The sequence below is a fragment of the Photinus pyralis genome, unplaced genomic scaffold (assembly GCF_008802855.1).
Source record: "Photinus pyralis isolate 1611_PpyrPB1 unplaced genomic scaffold, Ppyr1.3 Ppyr1.4_LG10, whole genome shotgun sequence".
Lineage (NCBI taxonomy): Eukaryota > Metazoa > Arthropoda > Insecta > Coleoptera > Lampyridae > Photinus > Photinus pyralis.
This window is the reverse complement of record NW_022170250.1, coordinates 3,290,102-3,302,701: the sequence shown is the minus strand read 5'-3', so window position 1 is coordinate 3,302,701 and position 12,600 is coordinate 3,290,102.

Sequence of the window (12,600 nt, the reverse complement as noted above, 5' to 3'; positions counted from 1 at the left end):
TAAAAATCCCCTAATTCTGTTCTAAAAAATGCCTAAAAATCTAATGTATCACAGAACGTCCTGAAGAAACTCGAAGCTCCCAATCGGTTTTTGGATTTCTTAGCCTTTTTGAAATTTGTCCACGTCAATTCAAAATTCAAGAAATAATCCAAAAAAGGTCCTCAGGAAGTGAGTCTTAAAACCTAAGTTTAAAGAAGTGCTTTAGAACTCCCCTAATTCTGTTCTAAAAAATGCCTAAAAATCTAATGGATCACAGAACGTCCTGAAGAAACTCCAAGCTCCCAATCGGGTTTTGGATTTCTTAGCCTTTTTGAAATTTGTCCACGTCAATTCAAAATTCAAGAAATAATCCAAACAAGGTCCTCAGGAAGTGAGTCTTAAAACCTAAGTTTAGAGAAGTGCTTTAAAAATCCCCTAATTTTGTTCTAAAAAATGCCTAAAAGATCTAATGGATCACAGAAAGTCCTGAAGAAACTCCAATCTCACAATCGGTTTTTAGGTTTCTTCGCTTTTTTGAAATTTGTCTACTTCAATTCAAAATTCAAGAAATAATCCGAAAAAGGTCCTCGGGAAGTGAGTCTTAAAACCCAAGTTTAAAGAAGTTCTGAAAAATGCCTAAAAGATCAAATAGATCACAGAAAGTCCTGAAGAAACTCCAATCTCCCAATAAACTTTTGGATTTCTTCGTCTTTTTGAAATTTGTCCACTTCAATTCAAAATTTAAGATATAATCCAAAAAAGGTCATCGGGAAGCGAGTCTTAAAACCCAAGTTTAGAGAAGTGCTTTAGAACTCCCCTAATTCTGTTCTAAAAAATGCCTAAAAGATCTAATAGATCACAGAACGTCCTGAAGGAGCTCCAATCTCCCAATCGATTTTTGGATTTGTTCGCCTTTTTAAAGTTTGCCCACTTAAATTCAAAATTCAAGAAATAATCCAAAAAAGGTCCTCGGGAAGCGAGTCTTAAAACCCAAGTTTAGAGAAGTGCTTTAGAACTCCCCTAAATTTGTTCTGAAAGATGCCTAAAAGATCAAATAGATCACAGAACGCCCTGAAGAAACTCCAATCTCCCAATCGATTTTTGTATATGTTCGCCTTTTTGAAATTTGTCCACTACAATTCAAAATTCAAGAAATAATCCAAAAAAGGTCCTCGGGAAGCGAGTCTTAAAACCCAAGTTTAGAGAAGTGCTTTAGAACTCCCCTAAATTTGTTCTGAAAGATGCCTAAAAGATCAAATAGATCACAGAACGCCCTGAAGAAACTCCAATCTCCCAATCGATTTTTGTATATGTTCGCCTTTTTGAAATTTGTCCACTACAATTCAAAATTCAAGAAATAATCCAAAGATCGTCATCGGGAAGTGAGTCTTAAAACCCAAGTTTACAGAAGTGCTTTAGAACTCCCCTAACTCTGTTCTAAAAAATGCCTAAAAGATCTAATAGATCACAGAACGTCCTGAAGAAACTCCAGTCTCCCAATCGATTTTTGGATTTCCTCACCTTCTTGAAATGAAGGGTCTTGAGTGCCTGAAGAATTAAAAAAATTTATACGATCTTAGTATTCCTTAAAATTGGAAGGATCCAAGGAAATCAAGAATCTCGGAAAAATTCGAAGAACTCAAAAAACCGATCGATTACAAAAATTTGAAAAGGTTCGAGTGATTTGAAGCAATTTTGGGTGATCTCAATTTGCAGGATCTAAATGGGCAGAATCCTGATATTCAGTTTTCAGATTCATCAGATGCTCTTGATGACAACTGAGATTCTTCAGAATCTTCATTTTCTTCTCTGAATCTTCGTACTATTAAAATTTTCAAAATCGTTTATTGTTTCCAATTACATTACATAACATTACATTGCATTACATAATATGAATACTCAAAATGTCTTAGAAAGGAGTTTAAAGAAATTAGAAGAGAGGGCTTAACCTAAAATTGAAAGAACAAAAAGGACCAAAAAATGTTATAAATTAATCAAAAACTCATGTTTGAAAGGGTCTAAAACTAGTTTGAATTAGTGTTTGGATAAATATTCTAATTCCTTAAGGTCCTGGGAATGTTTCAATGAAGAACACTGGACAATAACAATAAACTGATTAGTGCCATTTAATGGTAAATATTATTGTTTTTCTAAAGAAGCGCGTAGTAATTTAAGGAGGTCTAAAGGATTCGATCTAAAATATGTGAAAGCAATTTAACCAAAAATTTACCTTTGAGTATTGCACCAAAGAGATAAGATAACCTCTCGAGCATTAGGCAAATAAAACCCAAAAAAATGTGAAGCAACACCATCACTCCAACAGACAATTTTATCAATTCGGATCTAAAAATGGATTTCCCTCCGCTGAACTTTGGACGGACGGTTGCGACATCCCGTCGTAATAAGTTAATTACAAAATTAATTTGACACTACGTACCTTATTCAAAAATCGATGAAAATTCTCGTCACTCAAAATGATTGGTGAGTTTCTGCTTCTTGCAAAACGGAGCACCTTCGCATAGTTCGTCTAGCACTACTAGCGGCGTTCGAATAAACACACTCGTAAAGGCCCGGCGCTTAATAAACGTGTGTAAAACGTGATAAATATCTTACGTCATTGACCATAAACAAAACAGATCGAATTCACGAGTTTCGAAAGCTACGCTCATTCTCTGCGTGCGCGTCGTGACGGGTTTCGAAGGCACTGATTAGAGCGCTCGGTAACGCGCCGCTTTTATCTCGAGTGCCCTACTTAAAATTGGGCATCGCAGGGAGACGTGCACTCCGCATGTTTCCTAATTGGTGACGAGTAGATTGTTTATTTATAATCCTCTCGAAATTGATTCGATTTTCTTGGGAATGCGAGATAGACGCAAGACGTCGCACGTACACGACGTCCTTTGTACTTTGTTGGATAGGTGACCATTAGAACTCTTGGGTCCACTGATTAGAACTCAATTTTTTTCAGTTATTACTAACTTAGAACTTTTATATACTTTTGAAACACCATTTTAGAACTCTTTAAAGTCCCTTTTAGAACTGCTTAATAAACCACATTTTGGACTAATAACCTGACGTTTTTTTTCAACACTCGTTTGACGATTCCAGGTTCCAGAAAGGGCTAAAAAGGGGCATAATTGGCGTTTAGATCCCGAAGTGTTTATGAAAAGGTCTAAAATGAGAAAGATAAATTCCCTGTCAGGGATTAGAAATCCTCTGATCAATCTTGATTGATGGTTGCGAAAGAGGTATCCAAAATCAAAGACCACGGGTCAATGAAAAACCTAAAATCGAGACACGAGACTCGAGACTCGAGACTTGAAAATAGCGAATCGTCGTGGATCGAGAATCTAAAGTTGAAGAATTCAGTGTCCAGAGTCTAGGGTCTATAGTCTCTGGAGTCTAGAGTCTAGGGTCTTGAGTCTGGAGTCTTGAGGGTGGAGTCTGGAGTCTGGAATCGAGAATCGGAAATCGAGAATCGGAAATCGAGAATCGGAAATCGAGAATCGGAAATCGAGAATCGGAAATCGAGAATCGGAAATCGAGAATCGGAAATCGAGAATCGGAAATCGAGAAACGGAAATCGAGAATCGGAAATTCGAGAATCGGAAATCGAGAATCGGAAATCGAGCATTGATAATCTTGAATCGAGATCGAGAATCAAGAATCGAGAATCGAGAATTGAAAATCGAGAATCGAGAATCGATATTAGAGAATAGAAAAATAAAGAAAATCCAGCAAAATAAAGAAGAATTGGGAACAATGGCAAAGAATTCGTAAGATTACAAAATAAGTTGGGTATTGGAAAAGGATCTCCTGTATGTTCTCCTGATAGTCAGAGAATATTTAGAAATTGTTTTGACAGCCGCGCTTTGCATTATGAGAAGAAATATCACTTTTTCTCTTATAGAAGAACTCGAAACTAAAGTGAAATGCGAAAAGGATCTCTTGTATGTTCTCCTAATAGTCAGAGAATATTTAGAAATAATTCTGACAACGGCTCTGTGCATTAGGAGAAGGAATATCACTTTTTCTCTTATACAAGAACTCGAAACTAAAGTGAAATGCGAAAAGGATCTCTGTATGTTCTCCTGATAGTCAGAGAATATTTAGAAATTATTCTGACAGCCGCTCTTTCCATTAGGAGAAGAAATATCACTTTTTCTCTTATAGAAGAATTCGAAACTAAAGTGAAATGCGAAAAGGATCTCCTGTATGTTCTCCTGATAGTCAGAGAATACTTAGAAATTATTCTGACAGCCGCTCTTTGCATTAGGAGAAGAAATATCACTTTTTCTCTTATACAAGAACTCAAAACAAAAATGAAATGCGAAAAGGATCTCCTGTATGTTCTCCTGATAGTCGGAGGATATTTAGAAATTATTTTGACAGAAAGGGCGAAGGGGAAAGGGGAAAGGGGAATATCAGGAGAACATACAGGAGAGGAAAGAGAAAAGAGGGAAGAGGGAAGAGGGAAGAGGGAAGAGGGAAGAGGGAAGAGGGAAGAGGGAAGAGGGAAGAGGGAAGAGGGAAGAGGGAAGAGGGAAGAGGGAAGAGGGAAGAGGAAGAGGGAAGAGGGAAGAGGGGAGAGGGAAGAGGGAAGAGGGAAGAGGGAAGAGGGAAGAGGGAAGAGGGAAGAGGGAAGAGGGAAGAGGGAAGAGGGAAGAGGGAAGAGGGAAGAGGGAAGGAAGGGGAGAGGGAAGAGGGAAGAGGGAAGAGGGAAGAGGGAAGAGGGAGAGGGAAGAGGGGCTCAAGGGAGGGCAAGAGGGGAAGAGGAAGAGGGAGAGGGAAGAGGGAAGAGAGGGAAGAGGGAAAGCCGCCGGAAGAGGGAAGAAAGGGAAGAGGGAAGAGGGTATAGAAGAGAGGGAAGAGGGAAGAGGGAAGAGGGAAGAGGGAAGAGGGAAGAGGGAAGAGGGAAGAGGGAAGAGAGGGAAGAGGGAAGAGGGAAGAGGGAAGAGGGAAGAGGGAAGAGGGAAGAGGGAAGAGGGAAGAGGGAAGAGGGAAGAGGGAAGAGGGAAGAGGGAAGAGGGAAGAGGGAAGAGGGAAGAGGGAAGAGGGAAGAGGGAAGAGGGAAGAGGGAAGAGGGAAGAGGGAAGAGGGAAGAGGGAAGAGGGAAGAGGGAAGAGGGAAGAGGGAAGAGGGAAGAGGGAAGAGGGAAGAGGGAAGAGGGAAGAGGGAAGAGGGAAGAGGGAAGAGGGAAGAGGGAAGAGGGGGGAGGGAAGAGGGAAAGAGGGAAGAGGGAAGAGGGAAGAGGGAAGAGGGAAGAGGGAAGAGGGAAGAGGGAAGAGGGAAGAGGGAAAAGGGAAGAGGGAAGAGGGAAGAGGGAAGAGGGAAGAGGGAAGAGGGAAGAGGGAAGAGGGAAGAGGGAAGAGGGAAGAGGGAAGAGGGAAGAGGGAAGAGGGAGAGGGAAGAGGGAAGAGGGAAGAGGGAAGAGGGAAGAGGGAAGAGGGAAGAGGGAAGAGGGAAGAGGGAAGAGGGAAGAGGGAAAAGGGAAGAGGGAAGAGGGAAGAGGGAAGAGGGAAGAGGGAAGAGGGAAGAGGGAAGAGGGAAGAGGGAAGAGGGAAGAGGGAAGAGGGAAGAGGGAAGAGGGAGGAGGGAAGAGGGAAGAGGGAAGAGGGAAGAGGGAAGAGGGAAGAGGGAAGAGGGAAGAGGGAAGAGGGAAGAGGGAAGAGGGAAGAGGGAAGAGGGAAGAGTGAAGAGGGAAGAGAGAAGAGAGAAGAACGGCGAAGAAATTGAGAGACAAATCATGCATTTTGCCTTCGTTATCTAAAGACGCAATTTTTGTCGCGTGCCATTTTAATCAGCCCCAGACATCGCGTCTGTCGGTGGACACGTTATTCATCATTTTCTCTGCACTTTGCCCGTTTCCTTATTTTTATACGCGGAAAAAAGTTCCATTACACATATACAGTTCAGATGCTCCTAATTGCCCGTATAACATTGATCTGTCTCATCCGGTCAAAGGGTAGAAAAGAAGCGCTCCCGAAATAGCTTATCTTCATCAGACTGAATAATTACTTCTATAAAAGATATCCGACTGTCTGGTCAATGAAGCATTAGCCGAAAACGTGATAGTAAATATTATGTGTGCTGCTCACGTCGTCGCAAACGGAAGTTATGTAATCGTATTAGTTTCCCAACAAAATTGATACCTTTACCTCCTTTCTTTTCGACTGCCGGTTTCGGTTTCGGTATCGGCTTACAGTCAGAAAATTCATTCACTTGTTTCTTTAATTCACTGGAAAGGCATTGCAAAACGATTGGCAATCCATCTTTAATTGTCTTCAAATATTTTTAAGATTATCTTGAAATTCTATTGACTTATTTTGAAATTTTTCTGAAACTAAATTCAAATTTTTTTGGCGTTTCCTTGAAGTCTTAATGAACGAAATCTCTTAATCTTTTTAGAATTTTCTCTTTCATTTTTTCAAATTTTTCTGAAATTTTTTTTAAATATTTTTTAATTCTTTTTGAAACATTTTTCAAATTCTCTATAAAAGCGCCTTAAAATCGTTTTGAAAATGTTCTAGGAATTTTTCAATTTTCTTGAAATTCTCCTGAAGTTCTCCTGAAATTCTATTGAATTTCTGTTAAAATTTGTTTGCCATTTCCTTTTTTGTTTGAACGCGAGCTTTCTTAAAGTTTTCCTAAAATTGATCTCAGACATTTTTTCAATATTTCCCGAGATTCTGCTGAAATAGCATGGGAAAAAAGTTTAAATATGTTTTTGAAACTTCTTTTAATTTTTCTTGAAGTTTTCTTGAACGCCCTTTAAAATTTGTTGTAAGTTATTTGAAATTCTGTTGGCGTTTTCCTAAATCCTGTTGAATTTTTGTTTATCTTCTCTTCAGATTTTCGTGAAGCTCATGAAATTCTCTTAAAGTTTTCTTAAAAACTTTTTCTGAAATCTGTTTTAAATTTGATCCTGTCGAATTTTTTCGACAATTTTTTGAAGTTTTCTTAAAATTCCCTTGAAGTTCTCTTGACGTTTTCTTGAAGTTTATTTGAAATTTATTTTTCTTTAAATTCTAGTAAAATGCTCTCATGAAATTCTGGAAATTGACGTTGATTTACTAAAGTTAACTTAAAGTTAATTTAAAATTTAGTTGAAATTCATTTGAAGTTTTTTGGTAATTTCTAAGTTTTTTTAACGTCTCTCAAATTCGTTAAAGGTTCCCTTAAAATTCTTTGTAAATATTATTCTCATGAAATTCTCTTAATGTTTTCGTGAAGATGACCAGAGTCTTTAGAAAATTTCTTTAATGTTCTTGAAATTTTCTTGAAATATTTTTGTAACTATTTATAACTTATTTAAAGTTCTCCGAAAACATTATTGAAATGTATTCTCGTATGTTTGTTTTCAGCACCTTCCGATAAGTGCAAGAATTGTGAGATCTGTGAATTTTTGAAATTAGAATCGCTTTTGAAGTTATATTAAAATTTTCTTTAAATTCTTTCAATAATTTGTTTAGCCTTTTTTGAAATTTCTCATTAATGACTTCAGATTGTTTAACATTTCTATTTAAAACGCCTAACATTTTCTTACAATATTTTTTTTAATTCTCTCAACATTTTCTTAAAATTCCCCTGAAATTTTTTTATTCTTTTGAAATTTCCTTGAAATTCTATTTAATATGGTCTTTTTTTGACTATTTTTGACAATCTCTTTAAGTTTTCTTGAGATTCTTTTAAAATTAACTTTATTAAAATTCTCTTGAAACACTCTTGAAGTTCTCCTAAAATTTTTGGAACACTTTTTTTTCAGAATATTTTTGAAATCTTGAAGATTTCTTGAAATGTGAAAATGTCTCTTAAATTTTCATGAAATTGTGCATTTTTTTAAATTTCTTTAAACTGTTTTGAAACGGGGTTTTAAAACTTTTTTTAATTCGCTTAAATATTCTTGAAAATCTCTTACAGTGAACATTCAGTAGAAATAAATCGTTGATTTCTAATTTTCCGTATTTTTGAAAATACGAAAAATGATTTTTAAAAATTTAAAAAAGGCAACTTGTCGACGAAAAAAATCGATAAATTTCTAATTATTCTGTTTTTGGAAAAAAAGAAACCCAATTTGGTTTTTAAAAATTTAAAAAGAAAATCGAAAACGACACGTAATGGAAATTTGCTAAATTAAACTAACATTAATTAATTACGGAGATTTGTAAATTAGAATCAGTGTAAACTTGCGGGAAGGATGACATTTAATTTCAACGCATTTAATAAACGTTAATTTGTAACAATTAATTTCATATTGCTTAATTGTAATTGAAGCAACGACGATTACGTACAGGAAATATAAAGAGGATAATTTTCTAGATTTCAAAGCATTTAAATTACATTAATTAATTAAGAGTGATCATGAGAATTTAAGATAATTAGCAGTGCAAGCTTGAAAGTACTGAACCGTTAAAAAAAATCTAAATTTGAGCACATATAATTACCGTAAATTAGATTGATAAACAGAAAGTTGCTATACCCAACAACGAAATTGCTAAAATTGTGCTACCGGAGATGCGATTTTTGCTTTATTTTAAACATTTGCTGGTTGATTTTTTGTGCTAGTTTTGTGCTATAGGTACTACACCCATACAGAAAGAATGACCAGAATCAAAACGAAACAAGTTGCTATACTCAACTACAAGATTGTTAATGTTGTGCTATTAGAGCTGCTACTATCGCTTCATTTGAAAATCCAACTGTTTGCTTTTCTGTGCTAATCTTATGCTACTACCGTTTTACCAAAAATAGACTAAAAATGGACTACGAAGAATTCACTACTACACATTTTACAACAAAAATACCAGGATTAAGTGATTTGGACTATGAAGCAAGCACGAAATTTTTAATTTTGTGCTATTGCTTTTTGTGCTAGAATCAAGTTTATAGAATCAAATGACTGGGATCAAATGATATGCACAACGGAACAAGTTGATATACTCAACTACGACATTTTATGCTATCAGAGCTGCCACTATCGCTACATTTGAAGAACCCGCTGTATGATTTTTTTTTAATCTTATGCTATTACACATTTTACAAAAAAGTTGCGAAATTGTTAATTAAGACTACTGAAGCTTTGGGTTTTTGTGTCACTACACCTTTACAGACAAGATGACCAGGATCAAGTGATGTGCACACGAAAAGAATTTCTACTACTCAAATACGAAATTGCTAATTGCGCTACTAGATCTTTTACAAATGACTGGAATCAAAACGATACGAGTTGCTAATGTTGTGCTACTGGAGCTGCTGATATTCCTTTATTTGAAAAACCTGTCGTCTGGTGTCTTATGCTACTACTCAAGTTGATATACTCAACTATGAATTGCTAATTTTATGCTATCGGAGTTGCTACTATTGCTTTATCCGAAAAGTCCACTGCTATAGTTTCTTATTATAAAATTGTCAATGTTGTGCTACTGTAGCTGTAAGTTTTTGTGCTAATTTTGTGCTACTATACCTTTTAGAAGAAAATTTTGCTATTACTTAATTGCAAAATTGCTAATTTTGTGTCAATTATGTGCTACTATACTTTTTACTTAGCAAAATGACCAGGATCAAGTCATGTGCACAACGAAACAACTCAACTGCGAAATTGTTAATATTATGCTCCTCAAAACGCTACTTTTGCTATCTGCTCTTTGGTTTTTTGCTAGTTATGTACCACCGTTTACAGAAAAAAAAACTGGAATCAATACGAAACAAGTTGCTATACACTACTACAAGATTGCTATTGTTGTGCAACTGGAGCTGCTACTAGCGCTTCATTTGGAAAACCCGCTGTTTGGTTTTTTGTGCTAATATTGTGCTACTACATAAACATTTTACAAAAGATACCAGGATTAAGTGATGTGCACTATGAACCTAGCATAACATTGTTAGTTTTGTGCTATTACACAACTACGAAATTGCTAAGTTTGTGCTACCGTAGTTTTGTGCTAGTTTTGTGCTACTATACCTTTTACAGAAAAAAATGGTCCGGAGGAAGTGATTTATTTCAAGTTTTCTTAAAGTTCTTTTGAAATTCTTCTATACTCTTTATAGTCTAAAACCCCTAGCTTCTAAGTAGTTTTCATCTCACGGTGTTCCATTTTTGATTTTCAGTAGAAAGCTCTTTTTGAGTACCATTTATACATTTTTTTTAGTTTGCTTTTGTACCATTTCAGTAGATCAATATTTTGATGGATTATTGTGGAGCGCTCTCGATAGATGCTTTATCAAAATTAAACACAGCTGTTTTTTTGTTTATGTTTTTTTGTTCTTTTTACGATTGCGAAAAGAAATCGATAGCGTATATTTACAGCTTTGCGTAAGATAATTGTGTGTGTGCGCAATACACGCCCATCACGGCAAGTTTGGAAAGTGTCCACCAAGGTCATCGGTTTCTTTATTGTTTACAAGGTCACGAGGTTGTTGCTTTGCAGATTGGGCTTGATAAACGCAAGACTTTCCTTTTATCTCACACAAAAGTGCAATTTCGGAACCACCTGAACTTTTGGGTTATAGAGTTGGTTAGCGCTTCACTAGTAATTTACTAGTTTTACTAGCTCACTTTAATAGCTGTCCCCTAAGGTATTGGAATAGTATCGAACATTTCCACCGGGACTATCTATACTAGTTTCGGCAAATTTATAACAGTTACTAGTAATACTAGGTTTACTAGCTCGCTTTACTAGCAGTCCCATCTCTACACTTACTAGACTTAGCATTTCTGACTTCAAGAACCCTGTCTTTGGAGAAAGTCAGGTTTCTGGTTCATCAAACGTTCCTGGAAGGTTTTTTAAAATTCTCGTCTGACTTTTCAAAGGTCGTCTGGAGATCTTCGAGAGCCATTGAAGAACTTATGAATCAATAATAATTTCCTGAAGAATATCTTTGAAGAAGCATTTAAAAAAGGATTCAGTGGAAGATTCTTTAACAAATACCTGACTAGTCCTTGAGTAATCTAAATCAAAAATCATTTGATTATAAATTAATCTTTGAGTGTTTTCCAAGGTTCTAAAAATTCGGTTTTCAAAATTCTTCATTACCACTATCTCGGTATTTCCATTGACTGATTGGTATTGATTGATGTAGAGCATCAAAACAAAAACAACCGCTCGACACTTTGTGTTTTTCTATGGGCGTGTATTGCGCATATAAATCTGCATGGAATTATAAATAAGAGCAGCTTATCGAACTTTCACAATTACGTTTGAACGATAAGTGGAAAAAAAATTATTTTTGGACAATACTGGTTGATAAGCGCGAGAAGTGCTACAAAGTAATCATTTTCATTGCATCAGCTGAATATGAGCTAAGTGTAAAGATTTATTTATCTCTAGGATGACTAAGACCATGTCCCTTGGAAACGGTTCGTAATCTTCGTGTAGATCAAAAAAGATTGCAAGAGCTCTCTGATAACGAATCGCAAAACAGCAACGGAATCTAAAAAAAAGGACCCATGAAATCAAACCAAGAGTTCTGATAACTTTTTCATTATCTACCAGTTTTTCTTCTTGAAGAATACACCCGAAATCTGAACACTAAATCATGGTACCCACAAAAATTAGAAGAGTTCTTCTCATTTTCGAAGAAAAGTCACTTAAAGCCCCTCCTTCAAACAAGTTTTTTTGGAAATTGTTCACATTCTTCTCCATGTGTAACCACACATTTCCAGGATTCCGTTCCTATCCTCTGTCTCCTGCTTTCGGACTTCAGTTGCCCAGTTGCAGATCCCCTTCCCCCTTTTTTGTACTCAAATTTTCGGTTTTTGGTTTCCATTCTCCAATCTAAAACTTTGACAAGAATCTTCCAGTTGTTTGTTTCCTGTACCTACTGTCTGCTACTCAGAAATTTAAAGCGCAACTTTTAGCTGAGGAGAATTTGAAAAAACTGAAAATGGAATGATTTTGAATTTCAAAAATTGAAAGAACTGGAATAATACGACGAAGGTAAAGAACCTTACGACTTGCCATCGTGGGTTCTGCCGCCATCTTGGACGGTATCTTCGCCGCCATCTTGGCCGTCATTTTGGACGCCATCTTGGCCGGCATTTTGATCAGCCATCTTAGAGGCCATCTTTGTCAGTCATTTTGGACGCCATCTTGGCCAGCCATCTTGGAATCGTCAGCTTCTTGTCGACTTATTGTAGACGTCTTTGAGTCCTTAACGTCGCGAGTACAAGCGGACTTTTTCGACGCATAAATTAGAGTTGATCAATAAAAAAAAATTTGAAAGCGAAAACTAACCAGTTTCGACGTGTAACCTCGTACTCGTTTAGCCTTTAATATCTCATATTGCGGAAACGGAAAGCTAGGTTGAATGCAGCCGATATAAATAGAAAGTTCATTGTCGGATCCTTTCCGTCCGAAAAGGGAGTCGTAAACCTGGATTTTGCCATGTAGAATCCATAATTTCAAACAGTTCCAAGATTGGACTACTAGATCAAAAGTTACAGCCCTTTGAATTCGAAATTGGTTTCTAATCCATAACCTTTGATTGAGAGTTCTAATCGAAAAAGTACGAATCGTTTTGGATTCTACGCACCAAAATTAATAAGAAAAAGTGTTTTCCCGAGAAATTTTGGTGCAGTCGATTTTTGGCAGAAAATACACTGCCTTTTTTTGAGGCCCGAGA